The sequence below is a fragment of the Triticum aestivum genome, chromosome 5D (assembly GCF_018294505.1).
Source record: "Triticum aestivum cultivar Chinese Spring chromosome 5D, IWGSC CS RefSeq v2.1, whole genome shotgun sequence".
Classification (NCBI taxonomy): domain Eukaryota; kingdom Viridiplantae; phylum Streptophyta; class Magnoliopsida; order Poales; family Poaceae; genus Triticum; species Triticum aestivum.
Window position 1 is genome coordinate 429637279 of NC_057808.1, and position 15880 is coordinate 429653158.

A 15880-nucleotide genomic window follows, 5' to 3' on the forward strand; every position below is an offset into this window, starting at 1 on the left:
CTTGATTCAATCCATGCATAAATTGATGCAATTCATTCTTCTCCTCTTCATATGCAAAATCATACTCCCTCCATCAAGGTATGTAAGGCCTAATTTGATATTCTCATGTACCAAGGCATGAGCGAGATATTCGGAGGAAATTTTGGAAATCATTTTTGGCAATCGCGTCCCTCAGCATTGACTTGTTTGATTGGATATCATAGCCCATGTTGGTTAATTACTCCCAATCAAAACAATAATGCACAATTCTTACGAAGTGTTTTCCCTACAACAGGAACCCCCCTTCTGCAACGCATGGATGCGTTGTTATATGTCCGTATAAGTGTTGGAAAGGTCTACACCAACGGATTAATATGCGTTGCCGTTGGTACCTTTGCAAGGGTCTACAACAACATATATACATCCGTTGGTAAACAATGTCAAGAAGCGTTGCTGGATAGCAACATATATAGCTAGAGCCTAACAACACATGGTATGCATTGTTGGTACCCTGCACAAGAGGATTGCCATCCAGCCCAAATTTCTATGAGGCCCCCCAGTATTGGTTGATCCAGCCCAAATTTATATGAGGCCGCGCATTATTGGTTGATCCAGCCCAAATTTCTATGAGGCCGTGACCAATTTTGCTTTTTTTGAAATTATTTTTCGCTATAGTTATTAGTTGACCTGATTCCATGGAGGCTAATTTTTTACTGACCAAGTCAACTTTCCAACACAAGGTATTTTCACATCACATCACAATTAATTAGTCTATAAACATCGATGCCACACTTCCACATCACGGTTCATAGTTCACATTCCCCATAAGCTGAAATAACACAAGCTACATCACCACCTGATACAACACGTAGCATCAATACACACTAAGAAACAGATTAACAAATGAGTGGTCTTCACTCCCAAACATAATTGTACAGCTCTCCTCTTCATCAAAGGCACATTTGCTGAACGCTTTTTCTCCAGACTTCTTGTAGGTGGCTAGAGTTGCTCTGGTCCTTGTCCATCCCAACTTTTTGAAAGATGATTTGCATATCATCCCATCACAAGAATAAGGCTAGAATTTGCAACAAAGACATAAGCAAATCGGTAAGCAAGAGTTACAAAAAAACATCTATCATTGCAATAAAATTCCACAGTTTAGTACTGACCATGTTCTCATGACTGTAGCTTATGTAAATATTACCTAAAATTCTACATTTTACAAGACACTACTTTTCGTAATATCCATCATGACATTTTATCTATACTGATAAGAGAACTATATCAAAATGAAAATGACAAATAAATTTAGTGGCTCGAGATATCTAACCAGAACAAAAGAAGCCATTATCTTTCTCACACAAACCACCAAGATCGTTACCATCAAAGATCTGCTAGTCAAATAGGACCCCAATTTGTGAACGATCCATTTTCTTCAAAAGGAAGCATCACTCTGCCTCGATAACCATAACTTGGGACCCTAAAGACCAACCAAGAGATTTATCAAGTTGTATATGGAAAGAGTATGGTCATCCTAAGAGGTATTGTCTGTTTTTTGTCTGAACTTTAGCACACACATATATAGTCAGCACAACAGATTCATTGTTGTTGCAAGTGGGCTGAAATTAAAGCTCAGTTACATATCTGAGATCATTGGTGATTGAGTTTTACGATGAAGTCATCATTGGCATCTTCACTGTAATGGACTCTTCTCTTGGCTTTTGCGCTATACTCCACATTCAGTAATTTATTATGCTATCTTATCATAAGCTTTCTTTGTTGTCTATGGACATAATAGCCCATTCTCCATTAACCTGCACTTGTATCAATGGTGTGTTTGTCATGTATAATGCAGTACTATTACTATAGTAAACTAGGTAGTTTTATAACCCGTCAGCTCTGAATGATGATACAAAGCTACTACTTAAAAATATGCTAAACTGGACTGGAATACATTTAGGAATCAATCAGACTAGGCGGGGATTCCCTCATGGCTAGTACCGCTAGCATAGTTGGGAGAATCATACCTATTCTGACATATTACATCTACTATAGAGAAATAAATCAAATATAATTGCCCCCTGTAGCTAGCTACGATTTAACACATAGAAGTCAATGAGACAGACTAGCTGGGGACTACAACATAAACTTGTGGAGCATACTTACTAGAACCTGGTCTGAACGTAATTGGTGGGTATCTAAGGAAAACTGGTGGCACACCTACAAATTCAGCCATCTCACTGGAGGGGAGCTGCTTGGACAGTAATTCGTAAAATAACCTGAGTGGTTCCTTCGGCCAAACTTGGAGGATCTTAGATCAAAATGGCATTATGATTTATGGATCTCCCACCTCCTATACCCTGCAAAGCATAACACAGCAGATTAGATAGCATTACATGGTTGAAGTTGAAGAGAAATGTCACGCTGCACATGTTGGGAGCTAGTCCTTGCAATCACGAACGGGCAGTCACCAAGATTCGGGTTAGAGACAACAACACTTTCTGTATCGAAACGGCAAAAACATTTGTCCACGCCGTATAACCTGCGTGTCAGTAGTATTTAGCAGGTAGAGTAGAGAAAGACTTTTGTGACCACCAGGTGCGCACACGGTGCAGGGCCGAGCCCACCAGGGGACTTTGGCAACCAAAAGCTGACATTTATGCCCAAAGCTCTACTCCAGCTCTTTGCTGTGTTAAAAGCTCAGCTACCACCGCTCCGGGCTGGCAAAAGCTTTCAAATTAAACCATTATGTACTGATATAACTGAGTGTGTGCCTCATCTACCATGTATGGTGCACATAAATGGTCCGACGGTAAATGCTAAACAAAACTGACACTAATTACCAAGCTGCCATGTTAGAAAATTTGATAGAAAGTTGGTTTACTGGTAATTTTGGACGGCCAATAAAGAAACTAAATGGATATTTTAAATTTGTCCTAATTGCAATCACACCAGCAATGGTTAATTGTACATATGCAATCGTTGTGTTTAGACAATTAATTGTTGTGTTTGTGCTAATTGCAATCACACCAACAACTATCAAAAAACCAAAAACTACTGCTGCGTCCTATACTATATTACTAGCATATTCGCTTTGCCGGCTGAAGCTAATTTTTATTAGTACCATATATCTCTAACACGCACCATCATTCGTACCCAAGCGTCAATATGGCAAAAATCCCTCCCACGGCTGATGAAACGAGCAACACCGCGACACGGCGTGGCACGCGCATGCCATGTTCGTGTGCGTGGGAGGCCCCAGTTCTGTCTTATATCTATGTACCCAGCTGTATTGCTAACGATGTGTGAATTAAAAAGCTTTTCTGACACACATCACGGGGCAAGTACCAGCGGTGAGATAGTACTGACGAGCGGCCACCATGTCCAGAACGGCCGCACTCTGAAGTTGAACAGCAAGCTTGATTGGAATTGGTTCTAATGGGCTGACATATGAGTAGAAGACAACAGCCTCGCAGGGGATGCTTGTTTGTAGTAATTGAGTTGGCAATTAAACAGATCATAAAGCTAGCAGAAATCTGAGGAGGCTAGGTGTGGACGAGAGGAATCAGATACGGGAGATACCTGAGGCGAACGGACGTGCAACGAGCGGGGCTGCTCGCCGAGGACCATTGAGGAGGGAGGCCAAATCTGACACCATCCCACACCGGAGGTGGGCCACCACCATTGACCTTGTGGCTGCCGCAGGATCGAGGAAAACGGAGGGAGGTGGATGGAACGAAAAGGTGTGATGGCACCCGGGTTCCCCGGCACCCTCTTATCTGGCGCGTCCAGCATTTTTAAGATTCGTGCAGTGTTGCAGGCAGCAGCAGGTTATTAGCGGTGGCAGGTTTAATTAAGCAGGTAGGTTGTGTGAGGCAGAGTAGGCTTTTGCAGAGGTAAAACAGTGCACGGTGGTAGGCCTGGCGTCTGCGGTGGCCAGGTCATGGGCTTTTGCATGTGGCGTCTGCGGTGCATGCGGCGTTTGTGCATGGACCCCAGGAACATCACATCAGCCTCATACTACTTTCCTTTACTTACTTCTTCCTTTTTCCTCCTTCTGGCGCGTCATACTACTTATTTTTATTTCTTTGTTCTCTGTCATGTAAACTCCAACGTTTATCTGTCACAAGCTTTCTCTCCCTCTCTCCATTTTTTCTGTGTCACTTCTTCAGAAGAAAGTGAAGTTCTCTCTCATAGGTGCTCTCTTTCTCTCTCTCCATTATTTCTGTCACTTCTCCAAAAAGTCTGATGCAGCAGCGTTCTCTCACTCAACAGTGTACTACACTAAAAAAAGGAGAGAATTGTCATGTTGTTTCTCTCAGCTGGTAGAGAAATGGAATCTATGTCAGATGAACACTGCAAGGGCCACTGTTGATGTACCCTGGCCGCATGTCACGGACAGCAACCTCCCGCGCTTAACAGCCACTCCGTTTGCTAATCAAATTACGGTACAATACATGGCACAGATCTCTATGCGGTGAATTCTGAACTTATGGTTTTGATAAGGGGGTGCCTAGACACCCGGGTGTTGAAAGTCCACTCTCGTGGATGGAAACGACGAAGGCAGTGAGGGAAAAGGTGGCGACCAGCTTCCCTACCGTGCTCCTCTTCGTCTTCGGCAGCGGCGGGTAGAGAGCAGCGAGAAAACAACGGGGAGGGGGTAGTCGGTACTCCGCAGGGGAGGAAAAGCACCTGAGAGGCTAGATCCGGCGGGGAGACGGGCCGTAGAGGTGCGAGCGGTGGAGAGTCAGATCGGAGCGGCGGTGCTAGTACAGGGTGCGGCTGCGGGAGAGAACCGGCGTTGCTGTCTTGGGTTTGAGGGAGATGAAACTTGGGGATTTTAGGGCTTGATTAATATGGTGGCTGGAATTTTCGCTGATCCCGCCACGCGTATCCAAAACTTTTCAGGCCCGAGCGCTCTTTCTTTGTAGGTGCAAAAATATCCGCAGATCCCGCCATGTATATTGCACGATGTCTTTCTCTGTTGTATAGCTGCCAGTGGAACCCACCTCATGGGGGTCCCACGATACATGGTTAGTTTTGATCGATCGCTCTGGTTGGTGCAAAAATGAGCCACGTTACATTTTTTTGGTACCTTACATTGTTTGTGTTAAACAAAATACATCTTTATATAATCTGTACTACTTACAAAGAATATAAAATTCATGTTTCACTTTTTTTCCACCACCTGTTCGATAATCAATCACCTTAAGAACTGAGCGTAGCTCAGTTGGCAAGGCGCGGGAGTTCGCAGCCAGCCCGCCAGGGTTCAAGTCTCGGCTTGAGCGTTTGGTGCTCACGGAGTTTTCTTCTATATAAAAATGCCAACATGCTAGTCTAGCTCGGGTTGGTCTCTTTTTTTATTTTTGATAATCAATCACCTTAGTTACTTACCTTCTAAATAAATCGCACTTCAACATACAAAAAATCAAGCAGGATTTGATAAATATTTATTTAATATTGGCGGGTAAATCACAAGCTAATGTACTAGAATATTTATATCCCATCGCGGCGCATGGGCATTGTCCTAGTGACAAACAAAAATATTATGCAAAATCAACATTTTAACTACTGAATAACTCAAAAATACACGATGTACTCACTCAATGTATGCATAGGGATAAATCAAGGGGGTAATCAATCGTGCATGAAGGACCGGAGAGGAATGGAAATTTGTGGAGGGAAGTTGAAAAGGATGGGAAATAAACACTGAAATCCGATGCCCGTCTATTCGCATATATGGCAGCTTGCGCCGCCAATCTCCACGTTTCGGATGCTATAGGAGGAGCAACATTACAATCCGCAACTCCTCAAGCAGCACCGCTCGCAAAGTTAGATCCACAGCAAGCAGACAAAGAATGAGGTTGTCGCGACCATGGCCACGAAGAACCCGGCCTTCATGGATGAACAATGGGCCTTGCAGAGTCCATGCGCAACACCTGCAACATACGCCGCGAGCGATGGCGTGGACGCATCATGGCAAAGGAGCGTGACACCCTAATCATGGAGATCTACACAAAGGCAAACGTAGAGGCGAAGCAGGCAATCGCGAACAGGAAAGCTACTGCCTACGTCAGCGGCTCCGGGTCGTTCGCTCCAGGCCGCGACGACCACGACGCCGGCTCATCCACATCCATCATGGACCTCAACTCAACCGTGACGTCCATAGCCAGGTGATGCGCTCTGGTGGGGAAGAGTAGGATATGGGAGACGGACGGACGTGTCCCATGTGGGCACGTCCGTTCCCCTCCGTTGGCGACCCACAACTTCACTTCCCGTGGTTCACGCCGACGAAGATTTTGATATGTTAAAAAATTATCATGTCCGCTTTTGTTTAATCAAATATGTAAAAAAATGTCATGAACCTGGTCCGGTTTAAATGAAAATAGTCCAATTTGAATTTGACCAATTTTTCAAATTTTGTTAGAAATGTATTGGGCGTTTGATGGTTAGGGTTAGATCACTGTCCACAAACGTATACTATGTGTGCTTTTGGGGATAGCATTGGAGATGCCCTAAACTGACAACAAAGAAAAGGCACAATCGTCACACAAGGCTTCGAAGACCATAATAACCACTCATCGCTAGCAACAAGATATATAAACCACTGAAAGAACATCGACTATGGCATAATCTGTCAGCAGTAACAACAACCCTCAAGCGCGGGAAGGAAGTGAAGCAGGTTCAAAGGGATGACCCACTCGACTGCCCGCTCGGCTTGCAGGCCCAGAATGGGCCTTGGGCCTTGTAAGAGTTTAGATACCCACTGTAGGTGTAACCAGGATAGGCAGGCACGGCAAACGACTAGTGGATAGGATCGCTCAGGTTGTCACCCACCTCTCGTTCCTCCTCTCTGGTATTCCATCTTGTAGCTCGAATTCGAATTCATGGTGAAACAGAGAGAAGACCTCAATTCCCATGTAACCTGGGCTTGCAATCGTCACTATCAAACTAGAGGGTCAGAGAAAACCGGACCTTGCTGCCATATATGAACATTATTCAATTATACATTGCACTAAGACAATATACATTTTTAAATACACAGTAAACATTTATATAATGAACATTTTTAAAGTCATGATAGTATTTTGAAATACAGAATCAACATGTCTAAATATATGATGAAAAATTGTTCCTATAATATGTGAACACTTTTAAAGTCATGATAGTATCTTAAAGTTATGATAGCATGTTTTCCCTATAATATGTGAACACTTTTTTAAATACACGATGATCAATTTTGAAATACACAATAAATATGTTTTTCATACATTGTATTTTTTTTTTGAAAATTCAGTTAAATGCAATATGAATGTCTTGAAAATAGCCAAGAACATTCTTTAATACACAATGAACTATTGCTAAATACACGATAAATGGTTTTGAAATAAACAAGGAACATTTTCGAAAGTACACGATAATTTTTTTTAAAATAGGATGAACATCACTGAAATACAAGATGGATATTTTTCTGAACGAATTGTTTTCTTTTTTATATCCGTCAAAACTTTTTAAAATTCATGTATTTTCAAGAAGCACAAACACTCTTTTCTAAAATTCAAACACTTCTAAAAATACATGACCAAATTTCGCTTATTATTTTTACCTAGTTATACAAAATTATTAAAAATAGAAATGCTTTTACAAATAGTTTCTTAATTTTCTACAATGTTGGATTTCAAATGAACATACACGCACAAGTAGATATCCTTTTTTGAGTGTAACGTACAAGTAGCAAGTTTTGTTGTTGTTGAGAATTTGTACAGGTAGGACCTTTTTTACTGGTCGACATTCCAATCAGTGCCGGCCCGATTTGCTAGACCCCGTGTGCACCTCCCTGGACCCTGACTAGCTAAGAGCATCTCCAACCGTTCGGCCCCTCAGGGCGCCTAAAAAGAGCGGCCTGGGGGCGAACCGGCGCTAGCTCGGCCCCTGAGGGCGACCTAGCTCCCAGTCACGCCCCCAGGCGCCGCCCCCAGGGTGCAGAAAATTCGAACTCGGTCGTTCCCACTCATCACAAAAGACGCCACAAGTCCGGCGATCACAAGGCACAGTTCGGCGATCGGATGTAGTCTGGCGTACAAAAAACAGAGCGCCACAAGTTCGCGTGCGCGCATCACTCGGCGGGGTCGGCCTCAGGCGTCGGTGGAGTCGGCGTGCGCGGGCTCGGCGGTGTCGGAGCTGCTTCGGTGCTGGGCGGTGTCGGCGCGGCTTCGGTGCTGCTGGGTGTCGTGGAGGCGTCATCACTCGGGCTTGGCGTCGGCGTGGGTGTGGGCGCGGGAGTTGGAGTCGCCGTCGTCGGCAGCTGGTTCAGGATGAGGCCGCGCTCCGCCATGTACCACGCCTTGAGCTTCTCGTCGGTGCTCTGGAGCATGTCCGCCCCGCCCATCAGAAAAGCCAGGTCGGTGTTCCTCTTCTTCGCGGCGACGTTGGTCCGGAGCAGGTCGAGCTTGATGGCGCTGTTCGTCAGCAACGACGACCACCGCGCCGCGGTTTTCTCTTCACGCAGGACGGCCCGGGCGTGTGCATCGGCGAGGCAATGCTCGATGGACTCCTGCACCCGCGCGGTAGCCGCATCGGCGTGTTTCCCCTTCTTGGCCCCTTTGTTGCCGTCCGGCCGCCCCTCTGACGCGCCCGGAGTCGGCGCGTCCGGCTTGTATGTCTCCTTGGCCTTGTCGAGGGTGCGCCGGACTTCCGCCCACTTCTCGCACTTGTCAATGCGCTTGTAAACATGGAGGTACTTGAATTCGGCGTCACGGTTGCTCTCCTGATACAGGGCGAACATGCGCAGCAACTGCACGGAGGAACAAACAGTTGGCGGGCGCAGACGACGAAGAGAGGCGGGAGACCAGCGTGGCATACCTGATCCTCAACGCTGGCGCTGCTCTCCGGGCAAGCCGCGACCTCCTCGACGACCCCATGCCATTTGTTGCACGCCCCCTGGATACGCCCCCAATGGTTCGCCATCGCCTTCCAGCCGCACTGCATGTCGACGCCTTTGAAGTAGGGGTCGACGAGCTGGCGCTCGTCGAACTTGGCCTTGATGCGGTCCCAGTACGTCTCAATGCTCTGGTTCGTGCCGGTGGTCGGGTCGAGGCAGACGACTTTCCATGCTTCGGCGAGGCATTCCTCCTCCTTGGACGCCCACTTGATGCGCGGCTCGCCTGATCTGGCCGCCCGCTTCTTCTTCTTGCGCCCCTTCGCCGGAACAGGCGCCGGCTCGTCCTCCTCCTCCTCCTCCTCGTCCTCCTCCTCCTGCTCCTGCTCGTCCTGCTCGTCCTCGCCGTAGACGTAGCCGAGCTCGCCGTCCATGCCGTCGCTAAGATCCACCGTCTCGTCCTGGGTGGCGAACCCGGGAGACGCGGCAGCCGCGGCCGAACCTGCCGCGATGATGTCGTCCATGTCGGCCTCGGTCTCGTCGGTGTCGCCGAGGTGCGAGAAGGGCAGCGCGCCACGGCGGAGTGGGGGCGTCGGTGAGGAAGCGTAGGCGGGCGGCGAGTAGTTGTATGGAGGGTACTGCACGCCGACGAAGGCGGGCGAGGGCGTGCGCTGGGCCGGGTGTCCGTGGGGGAAGGTGACGTTTGGGTTGAACCCACTGTGCGCGTCCCCGTCGGCGTAGCCCGGCGAGGGCGATCCCCATGGCTGCAGCGACGGAGAGCCGACGCCTTGCTGTCTCCAGGGCGCGTACTGGGCGTGGCTGCCGGGCGGATTCATCATCCCCGTGCGAGTCGCCTCGGCCTCCGCCGATGCGGCAGCCGCAGCCGCGCGCGCCGCGTTGTCGCGGGCCTTCTTGGCGATGGCCCTGTTCTGCCGGTCGGTGGTGACAGCCTCCCGTCGCTAAACTTTCGCCCTCCACTCGGCGTTTGACATGCCCGGTGGCTTGGACAGCGGCGCCCTCGGCTTCCTCTGCTTCGGCTGGGCGACGGAGGCGGTCGCGGTTGCCGCCGCGTGGGGGACGACGTACTTCATCGGTGGCATGGCGGCCGGCTGGGAGGTGAGCGGGAGGGAGATTGGCGGGAGGAAAGGAGAAAATGGGAGGGAAGTGGGGGAAAAGCGGGAAGAAACGGCGGGAATAGGCGCCGGACTCGCCGACAGGGCGGACCCACGCGCCCTTTTTGCTTGTGCCGGCGCCCCAGGCGCCCCCCAGGGCGCCGGGTTCTGCCTGGGTCTGCCGGCATCAGTTTCGGCCCGAGCCGGCGAAAAAAGGGCTTATGGGGGGCCAACTGGGCCGTTTTTTCGACGCCGGCGCGGCAAAAATGCCTGGGGAGGGCCTGTTGAGGGCGCGGCTGGAGATGCTCTAAGGCCCAGCTCCCCCTCAAAAAAATTGATAAGGCCCCGCAGAGGGAGACTTATTGCTGACAACGGGGCGATTTATATATATAGCGCTGAATCTGAGAATTTGTCAGTAGGTGCGTCTACCTGGGTGGTTTGCCTCTTTTCTGTTTGGTGTGAGGTCGCTGGTTCGAGTGTTTGGTTGCCATTTATTTTGTCAACGATGTTTTAGCAATTTGCACACGTATGGAAGATACCTCAAAATGTTATGCATTCACGTCACATGGGTACTAGAGTGCCAACGCATAACTGCATCACAATACAAATGTTGCTGCTCACCATCCCTAGCAACACACAAGTTTCCAACGCATATATGACTAGCTAGAGACACCCGTTGCATCACATGTTTAGAGCGTTGCAAGCAATGTGTTGCTATATGGGGGTTCTTGTTGTAGCGATGGGAGACACGACATACAAGGGAGGGATTAAAAGCGCTGAGCGAAAGGTCTTACATATTCGTAAACAACGTACATACCTGGATGGATGGGGTATTTATGAAGGCAATCTTATTGACCATTATGACAAAGTAAACCAAGCTTATGAAATTTTATAGGCAAAGAGCCAAAAGACATTTGGGCTTCCCAGGGATAAAATCTCTCCTTATTTAGAATGCCTTCTTCAAAAATTTACTAACCTGTTTGCTACAACAAAAAAACCATAATTCCCATGAAACCATGCCTATTTGAATCAATAATAAATGTCATGCTTTACCTTAATTTTGTATTCCAAACAAAGATGAAGTTTTGCATGTTCTTAAAGGAATATAAAGGAAATCCACTCAAGGTCCGCATGGTGCAAATATAGCATTTTATATTTCATGTTGGAGTTCGGATGATGTAACTCATAGTATTCCAATGTTTTGTCAAGAAGGTAAGCTCCATTCTGATCTCAGCAAAGCTTTCAATGCTCTTATGGCAAAAGGCCAATCCTATTATCTTAGGAACTTTCGGTTAATCAACCTTCGCAATATATTTTATAAAAAACATCACTAAGAGCATCGTTAATAGGCTCAAAGAGCAGTTACTTGACTATATCGATACAACTCGTCAAGTTCTTATACAAGACCGTATAGTTTCTAGTAATATAACTATTTCTAGTCAATCACTTGCACCTTTCAACTTTTCATCTTGGAAGCATAAAGCTTTTATGTTGAAAGTAGGCTTTGACACAACTTTTGATATAATTGATTTGGGGTTTGTTCTCTGAGCCCTGGTACGTAAAGGAATGCGTTTTCAATTCATAAAATTGATCTATGAATGCATTTTCTTTGTTTATTTTGTTTTCAACATTAATGGTTAACCTTCGATAAAATTGATCTATAAATTTTCACTCTCTCTTCAAGATGTCTTTAGATTAAATAATCCATGTGGTATTCAATTTGGACCCTAATGCTTGCTAGCTCCAATGCTTAATTGGTAGCTAGTGGTTGGGCTCAAAGAGCAAAATTTTGTAGCAAGTCATAAAATTCTCCTCACTTTGAGAAATAAAAGTATCAATCTATAGTGATACAATGTAAGCTTTCGTCAAGCATCACTCCAACACAATTATTCCCTACATGTGTCCCCAACACTTATAGTTAGGTTGTCAATCTCACTTTGCTATTTGCAACAAATAATGATTAGATAATGTGGTATGAATTTTGTTGGAACAAATAATAACAAAAAATTTGGTCTCTTGTTTATCATCGAAGGTGGAGCTGGAGGAGGCTCTTTTTCATCATTGGAGGTGGCCAAAACTCCAAGAATCTTGTCCTTTCCCTTGAAGTCCATCTTATTGAACTTTTTCAGCACCTTAGCGTCGATCCTTGTCCTACCGGTTGGTGTTGGAAGAAGACATGGTGAAAGAACAATGTACGAAACCCCTGCTGGAAAAGTGCTCAAAACAAAATAGAGGAGAAACTCTACGAAAATAAGCTAGAAACAAATCACGAAAAATATAGTTGGTTTTCCATGAGGTAGGGGCCACCGTCAAAACATGTACAGAAGAGGACTTCTGTGGGCCCAGGTGCCCGAGAAGTCCAACTCCATGTTTGTTCATCTGGGACCCACAAATGTCTCCTCCAACAAATCTTTTGGACACATGCCATATTTCATATGAAAATAAAAAAAACCTGATTTTAGACGGTTTCTGTACTTTTTCCTTACCTGGGAGTTTCTAGCTTCTAGAAGGTACATGCTCTATTTTTTTAATTAATTCTTTAGAAGTGATCATGTCCACCCCATTTACCTCCTATCCAACGTGGTCACTAGAAATGTAGTGTTTCAGTCTCTAATTGTTGACAACCCTTGATTTTCCTTTGATGGCCCCTAACTGAGAAATTTTGACGATGGTATGGACACTGGTACAACGAGGTGCTATACAAACGGTTTTTAACCCCTTTCCGCGACGGCGTTTCGAACCGTCGCCAAGTGAGTGACTGCGATAGGGTGGTCCGTCCCACAGGACCCAGAAACCGTCGTGGATAGGGAGACATGATGCATACAGTTGTCCCTACTAAACTGTTTCTGATATCTCGAATATCCAAAACGCTCCATCCTTGCAACTCGTTTGTGCTCGGATTGCCATCGTAGTCGGTATTTTGTGGTGCTATGTTTATGATGCGTGACCCATCACAAAGGTTCACGATTATAGAAGAAGACAATCACACACATTTACTTTCCCTCGACTGTATGCGATTCGATGTAAGAGCACACAGTTGTCGCTATAAAACTGTATGCGAAGCTTGAATACATCCCACACGATTCATCCATCGTACCCGCGTCGGATGATTGACCTATTGCGCGCGTTCTTCTATGACCAAATATTTACGATGCACACAACATCACAAACAGTCCATAATTGCGAAGCGTGTGTGATAAGGTGACTATCGCAAACATTTAATAAGAAAGAACTGTGTGCGATGCTGTTGTTAATCACACAAGTTTTTTCTTGGCTGATCGTGTGTGCAGTAGAGATTGATCGCACACGTAGTGGATCCTAGAAACATGTCTGATCTCCACGTCTATCGCAGACGTTTCGCTTTCGCAAACCGTGTGCAGTGTAATCCCTAATTTAAAAATCACATGTTTTGAATTTGAAAGTAGGCAATCACTTATTTCATATCCAACCATGTTTATTACAAATATAGGTTCAACCACGAATGCATAATTCGATGCACAGGTACATATATTGAAGAACTAGAGAAGCACCAAGTAAAGAATGATGAACCACAGTTGTACTAAAGACTGTAAAGAGAGAGGCGAAAGACATTCTGGTTGCTGGAGAAGGTGAAGAGGAATGCCCATATTGTGCCCTCCTCCATGCGTAATGCGCGCACGACTCTAGGCCAACCCCTTTTGATGGCTGCCCGTCCATCCTTCACTATCTTCATTAGGACTTCTTGATGCTCATTGTAGTCTGGATGAAATACTTTAACTTTAATTGCATATCCACCAATCATGTACTTTGCGAGGTAATCTTGAGTGAACTGCTTCGGGAACCACTGCGAACGAAGAAGATTCAGACATTTGTGTGTAACAACTCATTATGGGCAGTTAAAAGAGAAGGCTGTAGAGTATGTAGTTATCATCCTACTGCTCACTGTTGTGTTGGATAGAGCATAAACAAATAATCTTCTTGCCACCATTCATATCTTTTTGCTAATAATCCTTATCAGTTTCCTCACTTAATGCTTGTTCATGAATATCTCATTGCCCCATACGCAAAAAGGGTCGATGCGTGGATCCTTGCCAAGGGCATATGTACCTACAAGCAACAAGTCAATATTAGAAGCTAACAAGTGTCCAGGCCTGGATCTATATGCACTACATTATGGAACGACGGGGTGAGTACAAGCCGAGGGATGAAACTAACCTCGGCAGAAAATGGTGGCCACTCCCGTTGTTGTCCTGCATAAGTAGTGGAAAGGCATGATAAGTATAGCAACCTTAATATCAAACAAATATAGCAAAGGTAAACAACATCATTTCAAAATTATAGCTTGAATGTGTTGGTTTCAGCATGCCGTTAAAGCAGATATAAAATGGAAGGCAATGTTACCGACAACAGGCTTAACAGCCATACAATATTGCAATTCAAACTGGTATTGTTGAAAAATGAATGAATAGAACATAGGTAATGCTTAAACATCACACTGGATAAATGTGTAAAACTGAAATAAAGGGCATGTGTTAACTACACCAGGCATAACTGGAATGAAATATAGCTGTTCAAACTGGTATTGATGCAGTCAAGCGGCACAGTTCCAACTTGCACACACTAGTAGAATACAGGGTACTAGTCCCGATTCCAGAGGGCCTTTAGTCCTGGTTCTGGAACCGAGACAAAACAAACGGGGCTAATGCCAAAAATCTTTAGTCCCGGTTTGCTTACAAACCGGGACCAAAGGAGGTCCATGTGGCCACTCTGGGGCGCCCAGGGAGGAGGACCTTTAGTGCCGGTTGGTAAGACCAACCAGGACTAAAGGGCAGCCACGCGTCAGCAACTCCCAGGCGCTGGGGTTTTTGTTTTTTTAAAGGGGGGATTTATTAGGGGTTTTGGATGTTTTGATTAGGGTTTTCATATTGTGTTAGTTATAGCTACTACATATATAGAGAAGTGACCTCTCTTTCTCCGTGCTTGGTCGACGCTAGCTACTAGATATAGAGAGAACTTGACGCTAGTAAGCAAATGAAGGAACCATTAATTACACAAGATCGTCATGAACATATACAGAGAGAAGTGACCTCTCTTTCTCCAAGATTGGTCGAACAACAAGTTTTCGTATTTCTATTTGACGCTACTACATATATACACTATAACATCTCTTACGATCCCTGACTTCAATTTCCACATGGCATTCTCCGTCTTTATGTATGACGTGGTCAAGAAAGAATCCCGCCAATTCCTCTTGAATTGCTCGTATGCGATCATGTGGTAGGAGTTCATCCCGCATCTCTCACATTTAATTTAAAGAAGGGGGTCGATTCATATATATGAATGAAACACAACACAATTGATGGTAATAAAATAATATTGCGAATATTGTTTACGTACTTCATATTGTTTGTCAGAGTAGCCCCGCTCACAGGTCGAGTGGCGGATGAACTCGCAAACGTAGTATCCACATAAATTATTCCCGCCTTCCTGCCACAAGCACTTTACGCGAAGTAGAGTTTAATCAAACTGATAATCAAGCATGATAAATGGTATTGATGAAACCAAAATCAATGAGAGATGCGCGGAACTAGCTAGTACTACTTACTTTGGGGTGTGTAAATCGCAGCTCCTTTTGCAGACCCGGAACCATTCCAGTGAACTTTTTCTAAACCCTGCCAGGCAAAGAAAATGATCACTTGATATTAGGAAATGAACGAAAGTTGCTAATATGGTGCGATAATGATTGAACTTACTTCTGGAGCATTGCAATCTTGTCCGCATACTCCTGGGGATCTTTATGTCTCGAGTCTAAGACATTTACTACTTCCCCTTCAAGCTTAATCTCTAGGAGAATAAAGTGGAACCTGCGCACGCATAACTCATCAATTACATTACTATAACCTCGAGTAAGCGAAATCGAATATGCACAAGA

At 45.5% G+C, this 15880-nt stretch overlaps 1 long non-coding RNA gene across 1 annotated transcript; it reads right to left on the reverse strand.

Moving 5' to 3' along the window:
- Nucleotides 1-1017: 1017 nt before the first annotated feature.
- Nucleotides 1018-1505, reverse strand: LOC123125290 (uncharacterized). Its single transcript, XR_006461376.1, has 2 exons — nucleotides 1361-1505; nucleotides 1018-1054 (listed from the first exon to the last, which is right to left on the reverse strand). It is a non-coding gene; the product is annotated as an uncharacterized lncRNA (long non-coding RNA).
- Between the last annotated feature and the right edge of the window lie 14375 nt (nucleotides 1506-15880).